Genomic DNA, 14,425 nt, shown 5'->3' on the forward strand with positions numbered 1-14,425 from the left:
GTTTGACGCGACAGCGACTTACAACAATTGACTAAGAAAAAAATAGTTTCACTATAAAAAAGCAATAGTACCTTTTCGTCATCTATTCGTTCTTAAGAGCTCAAGATTGCAACTCCAACTCGTGACATTCAGATGCACCGACCAATAGCCTTAAAGTATTTATCAACAATTGCACTGCTATATGTACCTATTCTCTGTTCCGTTGTCACTTCAGACAAATTATCACAAGAGTCAGAATGTCATGGAAATTGTATGTATTATATGTATAATGCTTTATGTACAGTGTTGGGAAAAAATCTTTGTCTGCCTGTTTAAGTAAGTGTAGCACTGCAATAAATTCATCATAATTTGGAAATATTTTGCACCGCATACATCAAACCCTGTTTCAAAACAATCCTAATGAGCTGAAAAATAGAAATAACTAGATTTTAAAATTGCCAAATATCTTCTATTGTATCAACCGCTGCCTACTAATTCACACCGCATACCAGAAAATATGTCATCACAAATTTCGTTATTATCTCTTCTTTAATTATTTTCTAAATTGAAAATAACAGTCTTGTACTGTTATGGGCCCAGAAAAAATCCATTGGGGTTGTTTTGCATTTTAATATTTTATCTGGTAGCCTTTGCAGACTATAACCATTCTGCAGCCTTAGGCATGCTGTGAACAAGCCTCACGAGCGCTTGAGTGTTCATAATTTGAAACCAGCAATCATGTTGGACAGCTGGTTTTTTCAAATGCCTTGATCGTGGTAGATCTTTGGTGGTTTGATGCTGCATTCATTTCTTTACCACTTAATTTTCTTTAGATTGAAATACTCTAAGCTTCTTCGCTATTTTTCTATTGCTCAGATTGCCCATCGTATGCAGGCGAATGATGAGGTCGTTGAAACATTTCTTATCCGTGGTTGATGTTGACGCTGGTATGAATTCTGGGATCTCTAGCTGTTCCTCTTTTAACAAGCAAAACTGTAAACCTTTGCTGCACATGCGGTCCAACAGGATCTCTATTGTTGTGATAATATTCCACTTGAAAATTAATAATGTCATATTGCGTTTGAAAATGAGTTAATAAGCACTGATTCACATTGATTGGCCTATAAATGATTATTGATCCCTGATTAACCGTAATTTTATTACTGATGGTGTCAACAAGATCTAATGTTAATTTACTTTTAAATGATGCATGGTTTGTCAGGGTTCAATCCCTCTACATGACTACTACAACAAATTTACCTAAAATGGGCAGTGAGGTTTGAGGTGGACAAATACTTTCTGACACCGCTGTATGTCGCTTTTTTTTCTCGCAGGTGTGGCGAGACAGACTAACACTCAAATCAAACTTTAGAACTCGCCCGATGATACACTTTAAGTTATATGGAGTTTTTTACGCGGTACGAAGCAAAAACTTCACAAAATTGCCCGACTTTTTCTAGAATTTATGCTATAGGAGGTATACGTTATAGGAGCATCTACTTTACTCTAAAAGACCATGTGAGGTTGTGAGGTACAAATATCATGTTTAAAGTGTGCAATAGCTCCCATGTAGGATACTTTTGCTCCCTCATCACTAATTGAACTTGAAAGTTTATTGTGTATTATCTAATTTTTATCACTTTTAGCCTTGCTGGTCCTCTAGCGCAAAGCCGACCTATTGCTCCGAGATGTGACTCTGGCACTTATGGAATAAAAGTGCAAGCCGAGTTATCAGTAAAGATTTTGACAGAACCGTTCATGAAGTGAGTGTGAGAGTGCTTTAATTTCAATGCTGTAGTTTATCCCATTTTCTTTCCACTTAACATGGAATGTTTGATTAGTCTGATATTTTAGGCAGTTTGAGGCCGCTTGTTTTTGGGAAAATGTTTAATTATGACTGCTGATGTACTGGCGGTTAAGACATTTGAAAAGCTGATAATGGTGTTTTTATAAAACCCCGACAACAAATTCAGAGTAGTTTTTTGCTTTGTAGCATATTTGACTCAATAGAACAAGTGTTATCGCTGAAGCATTCTCTTAAGGTGAAAACAAATTAGGCGATAATTAGAGCGATATTGTGTTAGAGCTAATCTGCGTTAAAATTCACTCAGCGTGTTCATGCAGAGCGATAAAGCTAGAATTTCTCTACACAACTTTATTGCTAACGAGATGCATTTTGATTGGTTAGTTCTTACCAGAATGTAATTTTACGGCGGGTAATTATTTCTTACCGATGTTCAACAACGTACATCAGCTCCAATTTTCTATTTTGTTACGAAACATCTTCAGAACGAACACTCAATTGTTCATGAATTTAATAATAGCACTCCCAGTTCTGTCCATCATAACAAAATTAAAAAAAAACCGAGATGAAAACCAACATCCGGAGTCAATCGTTGCGCCGGTTGACCATCTTGAGAATGGTAAATATTTAATATATTAAATATGAAAAACCACTACAAAATAAAATATGTATAAAAAATTGTAAAACCAATACAGCTAAAAATACAAGAATCGTTTTTCTTTTGTCTTCTTGTAGTGTAGGCAGTGTACACTCTTTGAAAGGGAGATAGGTTTAATAACAAATGTGGAGGTTGTTTATGTTGTAGCCTAGACGACGACATTTTGACTGGCCTAAATTTATCAACAACTCCAAAAAAACTAATGATACAGATTTTTATTGGCAGTTTGTGAGCGTGCCCATTATATCATTTGCTAGTAAATCGCTCAAGTGTGTTTATGCACGCACCAGCGATATCTTCGCCCTCATGACGCTTGCAATAAAATCGCCTAGTGTGTTTGGACCTTAAAAGCTCCTTGCTATATTTTCACAAAAGGCGATTATACCTAAACCTATACATATACTGATAAGGTAACTTACCTCCTCAAATAGAGTTGGCGTTCATTAAAAAGATGGCGCTCGATTTTCAAAGCAATCTCCTGATGTGGTCCCAAATAGCGGTGCCAATCAAATCAAGGTGCATTCAAATATAGGTTTAACGGTAGCTCACTTTCAACATTTTTTCCAATACCAAATTGAAGGTGGTCAGAGACTCTGTGCATAAAGTCCTCATCAACTTATTTTTTTATACAATGTTAAAATCTTTGTTCTTTTGTAGAAGTTGTTTAATCTGGAGAACGAAGATGAGCTCACCACGCAGAACTATTGTTCTTTAATCATGTTCTCACAGAACTAATCATATTGGCCTACAAATGTTTTGAAAAACTGAAGGGTAAGTTGATGAGTCCTCTACTTTTTGTAGTCCTAATCTTCTGATAATTAAATTGGGCTTTGATGACTAAAGTGAGCTCTGGAGACTGCAGTCATTACATTGGGTAGTTGGCTACACTAAAATACTATAGCACTGACAATCCGCAAAAACAGTAAAACAATAGTTATGAAGCAAAATAACCATGTATGGAGTGGCATGTACAATTGATATTTAAATTGTACAAATACAATATCAAAGTATTAAAATATTAACCATCTTTTAAAGATTGAATGTATTTCTTAATGAGTGTAGCCTGGGTTTTCCGAATGGAAAAAGTCTAAAACACAATCAGATTTTGGTCTAGTCCATTAACTGAGTGCGTACAACAGGCTGCGCGGTGCAGCTCAGCACAGTGTACGCTTATAACCAAGAGCAATGCGCTAAAAAATATTTGTACATACATTTCTTATTAGTGAGTAGGCAATTAGTTAGCCGGTCATATGTGTACCTAATAGGAAAAAGCCAATCGCCATCCTGCATCTAACTAATGGAAAACATGTTAACAGCCAACAGCGACCAAAGTTTTTTGAGAATCATTATTTTTGTTTTTACAGTTTATTATTGCAATAAACAGCTGTGTTAGACCTTTACAGCTACCAAGGTTTTAGAAATGGGCAATAAATAAACATTTGGAAAATGGACTACTGATTGCTACCTATTGTATCAGCAAAAGAGGATGAGAACCTGACCAAGCTCATACTGCAACACACTTTTTAGATTTTTTGTCGGTAACATTAGGCGTAAAACCTTCTGCTGATTAATGTGTATGTTAAAAAACTCTGATAGGCGGTGTGGTTCATAAATAGGGTCATCTTAATCTGAGGGCACACTTCATTGGTGAAAATTAGGTCTTTAATAAGAGCCATCACATGTAGGACAAATTAATGTACCAAAGTCTGTTCTATTCTAATAAAAAGTGTATTACGTTATTCAATAGAAAAATGATATGGTAATGATGCTACCACTACCAGGCACAACAGCCTTTTAGCTTTTACTTTGAAACAATTTTTATTTACCCTTTATGGCCACAATGTTTGCGCTTTAATTCTGGAATTGTCTGTTTGTGTAATAATGTTCTATCTACCAATCTTTCATACAAATAAAAGTGTCCTCAAGAACCCTGGCCATCATTTTTAGCTGGTTTTTTATGAAATCTAGAGGCATTTGAAATGTTCTCTCTTCCAACAGCGTCCATAATTTTTTAACCTTGTCTTAGCATTTTACAACATATTGAAGGGTAAAGTAACAATTTGTTCAAAACTTCATGAACTTGTAGTATGGCTCTTACTCTGTTTTTTTTTTTACACTAAGCCTGCTTATAAAAATGCTGATGAAATGCAGTTGCATTTAAGTTCTGCATAAATTGTCTAAATTGTTTTTTATCACGGCTTCATTAACAAATTAAAAACTTGGTAAATTTTGATCTTGCAGCTATTTTTCCTAATTGTGCACGCAGTATGATGCTCAATTACAACAAGGCATGAAGTAAATGTAATACGAAGCAGTTTTTGCACTGATTTCTTATGTCTTCTTTTTATGTTGAAGCTGTTTCAGTGTGAACTCTTAAACTACCAATAGTACAGCTCGTTTGGCAATGTGTTTCTGTATGGCCAAGTGCTGCATGATGCAGCTTTAGCAAGCTTTTGTACAAATTGTTTCCAATTACTGATTAATTAGTAAATTATCTTATTACATCTATACCTGATTGAAAAAAGCTATTATTTGCATATGTTGAGCAAATAAGAATGCGTTTACAACCTGAGCAGAGTTTTGCTTTGCAAAAACTTGTTTTATGGAATCTTCTTACTGATGACCAGTAATTTCAGAAGCAATACAGCCATAAATGGTTACTAATTTCAGATCTATAGACTGAGCAACTTTATTGAGCAATAGTACTAATGAGAGTAATTATGTTCATCAGATTAATTAACATGTAAACTAATAATATTCATAAATCATCCGACTAGAGTTTTGTGCTTACCTCACAGTAATTTCAAAATGGACGAAAAGTGGTCCCTCTCACTCGACCACTCGTTTGTAATATTTTTGGGGGCATGAACTAACATAAAAACTTATGCTGACAAACTTGCTATAAAAATATTGTTAATAAACAATTGGGGTGTAAAGTTATAACCATTTATACACTCTTTTAGAAATTAAGTTTCACGAAACACTTATGTCGCGGTAGAGAGATCCATTTGGTAGTAAAGGAGTTGAAGTTATCAGCAGGTAGATCATATGGGTTGCGGTCACAGAAACCATGGTTAAGTCGCAAATCACGAAGCTGAGTTATTCGACTTTGAAGTTGCACCAACTGAACTTATAATATTGGTAACAAATTTTTTAACCTGTAGGTCTGGACCAATCAAAGAGTGATCTTTCTGAATCTGAAGTCAGTTTAGCCAATAAAAGTATTTTACCATCGAAAAAAAACTTAAAACCGTTGCTGTGCTAAACAAGAAGTACTGAAAAATGGTGTCCGCTAAAAATAATTGGTTCTTTTTTGCCGATTTTAAAGGTAACTTTGACATTTTGGACGCTTGTAATGAGTACTTTGGTATTCTAACTGATGTCAAAAGCAGTGAAAGTAAAGGGAGTTGTGGTGATATTTTCCTAACGATTCTTACAAGATTACTACAATATTTAATAATAAGAATAATTATTCAATTTTTATGAAATTATAATCAGATTTAGTTATGAGAATAATTATTCGAGTTTGCAAGGTCGAAGTATATAGTGACCGATGGTGTGCAATATGTTACTGTTGTTAATTTTCTAAAGATTTGGTTGATGATTTAGGTGTGCCCAATATCGCGATACAATCAAGCTGTTTTTAATATCTGCAAAAATAAGTAATACACTTTCTTATAAATATACAGCTATTTCTTTGACAACCAGCTAAAATCTGTTTAGATTTTTAAATTCAGCATAGCTTTTTGGATCCAAGTACAGAAACCTAGATAAATATCACAATATCTTGATATTGGTTGCTATGTCGTTTTGAAATGTAAACAAAACTTTACATTGGTTTTCGTTTCTCAAACTTTAATACCAGTTTTCTTGGAACTATGTTTTTGCACTAATGGTAAACGTGCTTCAGTTTTTTGACCATATAATCTGCTGTAATTAGGCTAGAATCAAAATTTTGTTTGCTAAATCTTGTAATCCCGACTTACCATGAATTCTGTGATCATGACACATATTAATAGTTAATGCACTGTTTGGAACTTATAGTGCTATTGTAGAACTACAATAAAAAATATGTCATCGCTAACAGAAATTAACTACCAGTTTTGATTTTGCATAGATGTCTTGTTTTCTATTACAGATTTTAATGTGTTTGCAAGACAAAATGAAGCAACTGCAAGAGGTTTATTATAGCATTTATTTCAAATTATGTTCTTATGATAGAACTTTCCGTAACAAACTTTCATTTGGCTAATACTTGTATCCATTTTTGACTAAAATAAGTCGAACCGATTTGTTTCACTCCTACTACCTGCCCTAAATTGGTGCAAATGGTCATCAGAAATGTGCTTTCTTTGCGCTGCTAAAATGGCCCATTAAATGTACTTTAATTTGATGAAAACTCAAATATTGGTTAATTATTGGCCTTTCCAAAATACCGTAAAATACTCATCTGATTTGCATGTACGACTTAGCTGCCCAAGTTGTCAATGCATGGTACTGGAGCTTGTTATCATTTTGCTTGTTGAAGGTTGACTTGCAACAAAATTTCATTACGGTTATTTGGTATCAAAAGATTCACCATGGCTTACTCTGCTGTGTTGTGGGTGCAAAATATGGAGAACTGTGATTAAAAGCTCTTGAAAGCTAAAAAAGAAACAGTTAATCTCCGCGATCCCGAAACCGCCGTAGATTGGAATCAATTCATTTCTCTGACATAGTAAAATGATTTGGGTATTGTTTTGACACGTGATCTTCTCACATGAATTGTAAGTTCCGTAAAAGGCTCAATATAAAACTTCTTGTAGCACTAATTTATGACATAAACTTTGGGTTTCGCCAAAGAGCTCTTACCAAATATAGATGCTCGCTAGTTTACTATTTTGTTTTGGGTTGATCTAATCGTCTAGTCGCAATCTGATCATGTGACCCATGCTTCCTGCCAAACAGCGCGCATAATTTCCGCAGCATTTTTTGACTATCACAGGTGACCAACAGGCTTGTCATGCTTATCAGATGATGATATGCATTCCTTCGAGCTAAGGTTAAAAATTAAACCATTTTTTACGGTAGGTTTTGAGATATCAGTGCTCAAAGTGACATCAATACAGTGATGAGGAAACAGATGCTTGAGGACAATAGACATCGTTTCATTGAATGCGTGAAGTGTAATTGTGAAAATATTTGAATGAATGAGGTTGCATGAAAGTGTAAACAGAAGCCATCTTGTTGAGCTACGTTTTATTTGACCCATGTTTGGAACGGGATTCTAATCTTTGGCAATTTCGTAATGGCGGCGATTAACTTTTCGCTTTTGAGCTTTTAAGAGCATGTTATCACATTTCTACATATATTGCACATGCAACACAACAGAGTAAGACATGGTGAATCTTTTGATACCAAATAGCTGTAGCGTGAATTTTGTTGCAAGTCAACCTTTAAGCATTAGTAATCTTTTAGACAAATGACAAGATTTTTTTTTTGGAAACATACCTTTCAAGCAACAACCGTATGCGAGTGCCACTGTACGTAATTTTGATTAATATTTTTAAACTTCATAATCATTCTTAGTATTGACTAAGTATTATTGCTTTTTAGTTTGTGTATTTTCTTATGTAATTATTATATGTGAATGTTTAGCTGAAGCTTGTGCAGAGCTGTCATCAACAACAATTTAGTTGAATGTCATTTACTAGTTATTCCGTTTTACAAATTGGACTATGCCTTGTGAAATAACTGCTTTATTTTAATTGTGTATACAGCTCCTATTCACCCTTGCATGTTTATAGTTGTCATGTTCTTGCATTCTGGTTGCCTGTCCACTGACGATAGCACTTGTACAGACTATATGTAAGCATAGTGTCTGGGATAGGAACTGAAACTCACAGTTAAAGCCTATGGTGACCAGCTCTAAACTTTACTTTGCAATAATATCTAAAAGCCAAGTCCAGATCAGGGTCAGACTACTGACTATCAATTTTACGAATGAGTAATTGCTTTTGAAATACCACTTCAATATTTGAAGTCCTTGTTTTTAATAGAATATGAATAAGTTTTTACATTGCTTAACTCGCGTTCTTCTATTGCCTACAAATCACAATGGTGACAAATATCAAAGCTGGGATTGAGAGTCATAAGCTAAAATATCAGATGCACTTCTGCTTGCTCAGTTTTTTCCTTTTTTTGCAGCAAGCAATGAGCTTTCAATTGATTAGCCATGAAAAGAGTTTAATTTTAATCGGAAAATCATTCATTCAAAAAATGTGATATTTTTATTTTGTTATTACTAATTGCAGGGTGTTGCTATAACATGTTCTGCACCCACTCTGGTGCTAGACAAGTTATCTAAAGAATTGGCGATTCAAGGTTACAAAAGCTCACATATTTGGGGAGGTTTCTGGTCAGAGGAGAGCGGACAAAGGAACTTAGTGAAGGTAAATTAGGGTGTCAAAACACCAAAATATTGAGTGACATAGAATGAACTTTGGTGAAAAACAATATTTTTTTAGATGTATTTTACAAATATTGAGATGAAAAATTTTGTGCTAGTCCGAAAATATCAATTATATGTATTTGGACGATGTATCTAATAGTATGCAACAAGCTATAGCTTTTTTTAACTCTGAATGACACTCGTATTGCTTAACTTGCATTTTTGTATTATTTACAATCTCTGTTTGTGAGAAATGTACCTTTTGTTCCAAATCCTGTTCGGCCTGTCATAGCTGTTTTTTGCAGTCACCATTCAATTTTTGGGATTAACGGGGACCAGGGTCTTTTGTGGACAGTGAAAACCAACAAAATAAAAAGTGATGTTTTTAAGTATATACATAAATAAGCCAAACTTTAAGGCCAAAACACTTGCATTGTTTCATAAGCATAATGTATTTGTTTCCTATGTGAAAAGTAAACCTAAGTTCCCTTCATTGACTTTTAGGTCATATTCTAACTTAAATCCAAGTATTTTAACTCAAATTATGAATTTTTTGTAGTATGGGCATATGTCAGATTTTTATCTGGTTGGAATAGCTGTACAGCAAATTTTGCTATAATGTACATGTATACCTATTATAACGCAAATTCCTCTCAATGTAAAGAATTTATGTAAAGCTTTTGTTTGACCAACATAAGTAATGCCATATAGGGTAAAGTGTCAAGTTGGTGAAAGTTCCCAAAATTATTAACAAAATTTTCATAGTTGTCCTTAAAAATATCGCTTACATTCTTGTTTGTTTGTTTGTGAATATTATTTATTGAGGTTTTCATGAGAAAATACTGTTCTGTTGACCTCATTCTTGCCAAACTTTAGCAATGATGAGATGCATAGGGTTCGCTATTATAGATACCAATACATTGTTAAACTAGTTTGTCAATAGAGATTGTCATTTTTGTCAAAAATATGTAAAATGATTCGCCTCGCAAGAAATCAGAAATATTTGAAGGGGATCTATCAGTGAAAGCTTTGGAGTGTTAATACAGACGGTTTCCTACTTACGAACATTCGAGTTACACACAACGGTACATACGAACAGGTCTGCGCGTATATTCATCGATAATACCGACGGTATTACCGACTTATTAGTGGCAGAAAAAGGCGCTACATAGAAGCATCACCCAGCATCCACCTTCCTCTGCCCAGTTCGTTGCAGTGCATAAGTGCGTGAACGTATCTCCAGTGCGCAAAGAACTTTTTTATTTTTCCTGTATGTATTGTAAAGGAGTTTGCCGACCTTTACTTGGCACGATCTAGACTAATAAATAAAAAGAAGAGAGTGTGTGTAGTTTCATTCAGCTTTTTTATTAGCGAAGGAAATTTCACTATTCGAGGAGCGTACATCTATCTGCTCTGCTCAAATAAATGAGAGCGCTCCGTTATATTCAGTAATATCAACTGTTCCGTCCTAACGGCAAACGGTGAGAACACCGGCTAACAAGGAGAATAAATAGGACCGCTAGCGAGTTGGTATGACAACAATAAAAGTGACGATTAATGATAGTGTTATAACATGATATAACATGAAGTTGCTTCAGTGCTATATAACAAAATATAGCACTGAAGCAACTTACGAACAAATTCACTGTACAAACAATAGTTCGGAACGTAACTCGTTCGTAGGTTGGGGACCGTATGTATACCAAGCTGAATGTCATGATATCTAGTCTCATCAAAATCTATCTTGCTCCCAAGGTCTTCCCGACGATGGATAAATGATAAGTCATACAGACACTGATTTTACTTTGTTAGCTAGCCGCAACAAGTAGCAGCCGGTCTCTTGTGGCTTTTATTCACCTCACCTTCTGTTTGATCTCCAAATTCATGTTTACTACCTTCAAAACTGAATGTTTTTTAATTGTCAAATCAGTTGATATGAGCATCAGAGTTAATTTTTTTGCTGAGCTAGAATTTATTTTGGTCATCTCAAATAGTCTACGAAGATGAACTGTTATAAACGAGCGCATTTGCACAGACATGCTAATGGCAAAGAGTAGCTTTATCATATAAGCAGAGACTAAATGGTGTAAACAAAAGCTGAAAATCTGTTTTAATAGAAACTTCTAAACTATTTAAAGAATTTCAATTATGTCTATATAATTAATGATTAATGTATAATCCTAAATATTTAGGATTTGTTTGGAGTGCACGAGAGGACAACTCTGCTTTGCAGAGTAACCTGGCAGTAACCCTATGCTTAATTTGTACATGTATGCATTGCAGTGAAAGGCATATACATACACACCAACCTTACAGTGTTAAAGGCCAACTGAATGAAAAGGGACTTTTATACAATTCATAGTCAATCTGTGCATGGAAAAAATAGACCGTGTAGACAGTTAGGAATTTTACTCAGCTCAAGATTTTGAATCAACTTGGCTTGTACCAACAAATACCCTGGCAGTGTAGAGTGCTGTAAAAGATTATCAGTTGCAATAATTATGCATTCAAATATTGCAAATTATTACAAGGTTAATTAGCATAGTTTTTGTAGTGTCAGTCTAGCAAGGTAAATGTTGCAAGTTCAAATCCAGCGGGATGCAATATTTTTCCATTATCCAACGGTGGCTTTATATGGACAGACACGGTTCTCATCACAGTACAGGCTGAATGTGTAAAATTTTGTAGATTTTGGTGCATTTTGCTTAGAAATAAGAGGAATGGTAACGCTGTAATTATTAGTTTGTAAAATAAAGTTTTTCTTAACCCAACTATTCATTACATTTTATATTTAAAAGATACCATTCTTACCTAATAGTTTGACAAAAAAGCTTTAGCTTAAAAGAAAGCATTAATGATAATGTTTGTTGTTTTTTACTTTTATTGAGTTAACTTGTGTTAACAACATCGAAACAAGAATTTTTTAAGGCTTACTAGGTTAATTTTTTTTAGGCATAACATCAACATAGTGAGAACTGCAATCTCTTTAGGGCAAACATAATTATGCAGAGTTTCAGTAGGAAAGCATCTTTTGTGTGACCTACAATTAGTACAGCCACCAATATAGCTAGCTGCAAAAGCCTACTCTTCAAGTTTCTGGCCAATCTCCTAAGCGTTCTAAAACAACATGATGGAGCACACTTTTTAGTCAGTATTGTTTTAAAGCTGGTTTGATATCTTTGGAAAGTCTGTAAAATGATTAGTGTTCAACATTCTCCTAATTTTTAACTATACTAACAGGTTAATAACTGGTTTCTTTGCAGGTAGAGCAGCATATTTACCAGTGGAGGCAAAGTGGTCTAGATTGCCTAACCTTCAAACAACAAGTTGATGTTCAATTTCCAAAAAGACATCCAGTGACTGGAATGACATCCAACCTTAAAGTTCTTTCTGTAGCTGGGCGTGTCTACAATCAGCAAAGTTCTCTTGCGAATCGCTTCTAAGATCTCTAGCTAAAATCATATTTTAAACGTTGTGCAGAGCCATTAGTTACAGCTACCACAACTTCACACATTATACTCGAGGTGCCAGGAGATGGTCACACAATTTGCAAGACAATTATAGAGCTCAGTGTTTTGAAGCTCTACAGCTTTATTTGACAGAAATAAAATAGTCCACTTTTGTTGATAAATGTTTTATGGTATTCTTGTGAATGCTTTGATTTTTAATCTTTTGGTAATGTAACAGCTGTTTGGCCTGCTTTTGATAGGTTGCTCCATTTGCACTAAAGACTTTTAGATTTATACAAACTCATTGTGTTTTAAGAATATTTTATTTGTCACCGTTGCACTCACTTGAGCAATTTGTTTGACGTACTTATATTGAGCTTTCCTTTTCTGTAAACTCAACTCCTTGACGGGGTTGCTTAAAGAGTCAATTTTTTTCCTTTTGAGTAAGTTTGGGCTTTTTTTAAAGAAATATGCTGACCAATGTTGATAAATGCGAGTTAGATATACATGCATGCAATTTGCACAGTGTGTTCAATGTTACTGCATGGTTTCATCGAAAGCTCTTATCTGAAACATTTTATAATCCAAAGGGCCCCACATATGCTATATTTCCCAGTTTTGCCTCAGTAGCAATGAATTGACTAAATCAAATTGTATAAGTAATAAATGTGGCCACAGGTATGCAAATCTCCCATGTTTGACATTTATGTTTTTAAAATTGGGTGTCTCTGACTCTACCAGGCATATTTGGCAGCATGAATATATGCACTGTTTTAATTAATATACGTTTTAAAAGTTTTCTATTTGACAACTAAGATGGTTTCAATACCAATTACTTGATGTCAATACCATCCTAGCGTTTATTGCAACTTATTACAACTTTTTTTAAATGGACAAAGTGCTTGTTTTTGCCATGCATGCCCACTAACAAGCTATTAAGGGAAAGCATAAGTTTTCAATTTTATGAATAATACGTATGATAAACTTTAGATCAAAGCGCACACAGATGTGCCTGCAAATCGGTTTTCTTAGGTTCTGTTGGCAAAATCCCTGAAATGGGGTTTCAGGGATTAGTTTGCCTTTTTAACCAATTGATAGAAAATTAAATGATGCAATAAAGGTTCATTACAAGTAAAAAGAACCAAACTAAATATCATAGTTAGCTAAATTTATATAAAAAGAAGAAGTAGAGCTTGGAACTAGGACTATCTAATTCAAGATATAAAAACATAATAGGAGGCCCTGAATTTAATGAGAAGATAACTTCTCTTGCAAAAGAGAAGACAACTCAGAACTTTGTATAAAAATTTTCAAATTTTACGCTAATGGGAGGTCCTCCATTTCAAACTACAAAGCCTCCTAACCTGCAAAATTTTCCAAAATGTTGAACTCTCCGGCAAATTTTATGCAAAATGCAAAATAGATACGTATGCGATCAGCATGACGAGTAGAGTTGTTTAAGCATGTTTCTAGCGAAGCCTCCTATCAGAAGCCTCCTATTATCCGAAAGCCCTATATCGTGGATATATTTTCCAAAGTGGCCTCCTATTCAATCTAATTTGACTATATATATATATATATATATATATATATATATATATATATATATATATATATATATATATATACTCATGCAACAGACCGTACCTTTTCTTCTATTGAAGCCTCATCAGTGCAACTCAGAGCTCAGGCAAGGGACATAATTCCGATTACCAATGAGAGTTGACTTCCTGCCATGAAACAACTAGGTTGTCTCACAGACTTTAAGAAAGTCAATGTGCTGGTACCAGAGTGCTCAAATCACAAAAGTGATGAGTTCTGCATAAAGTTCATCACTATATCACTCATCAAATATATATATATAAATATTTATATATATATACATATATATATATATATATATATATATGATGAGTTTATACATATATATTTATATAGATATATAAACTTGATGTATGTTTTTGTACATACTATGTCCAGTTTTATCAGTTTTATACAGTTGTCCAGTAAAATCTAGTAATGAACAATCCGCATATACATACGCAGACTGCATTTGCATCTGTACATATATATATATATACATATATATAAATATTTATACATAT

The 14,425-nt window shown here is 34.1% G+C and overlaps 1 long non-coding RNA gene across 1 annotated transcript; it reads left to right on the top strand.

Annotated features, from left to right (window-relative positions):
• The first annotated feature begins 2,993 nt into the window (after window positions 1-2,993).
• On the top strand, window positions 2,994-12,865 carry LOC137398760 (uncharacterized). Its single transcript, XR_010979018.1, has 3 exons — window positions 2,994-3,212; window positions 8,735-8,872; window positions 12,135-12,865. It is a non-coding gene; the product is annotated as an uncharacterized lncRNA (long non-coding RNA).
• The last annotated feature ends 1,560 nt before the right edge of the window (window positions 12,866-14,425 follow it).

Source organism: Watersipora subatra, chromosome 6 (assembly GCF_963576615.1).
Source record: "Watersipora subatra chromosome 6, tzWatSuba1.1, whole genome shotgun sequence".
In the NCBI taxonomy this organism is placed as follows: Eukaryota; Metazoa; Bryozoa; class Gymnolaemata; order Cheilostomatida; family Watersiporidae; genus Watersipora; species Watersipora subatra.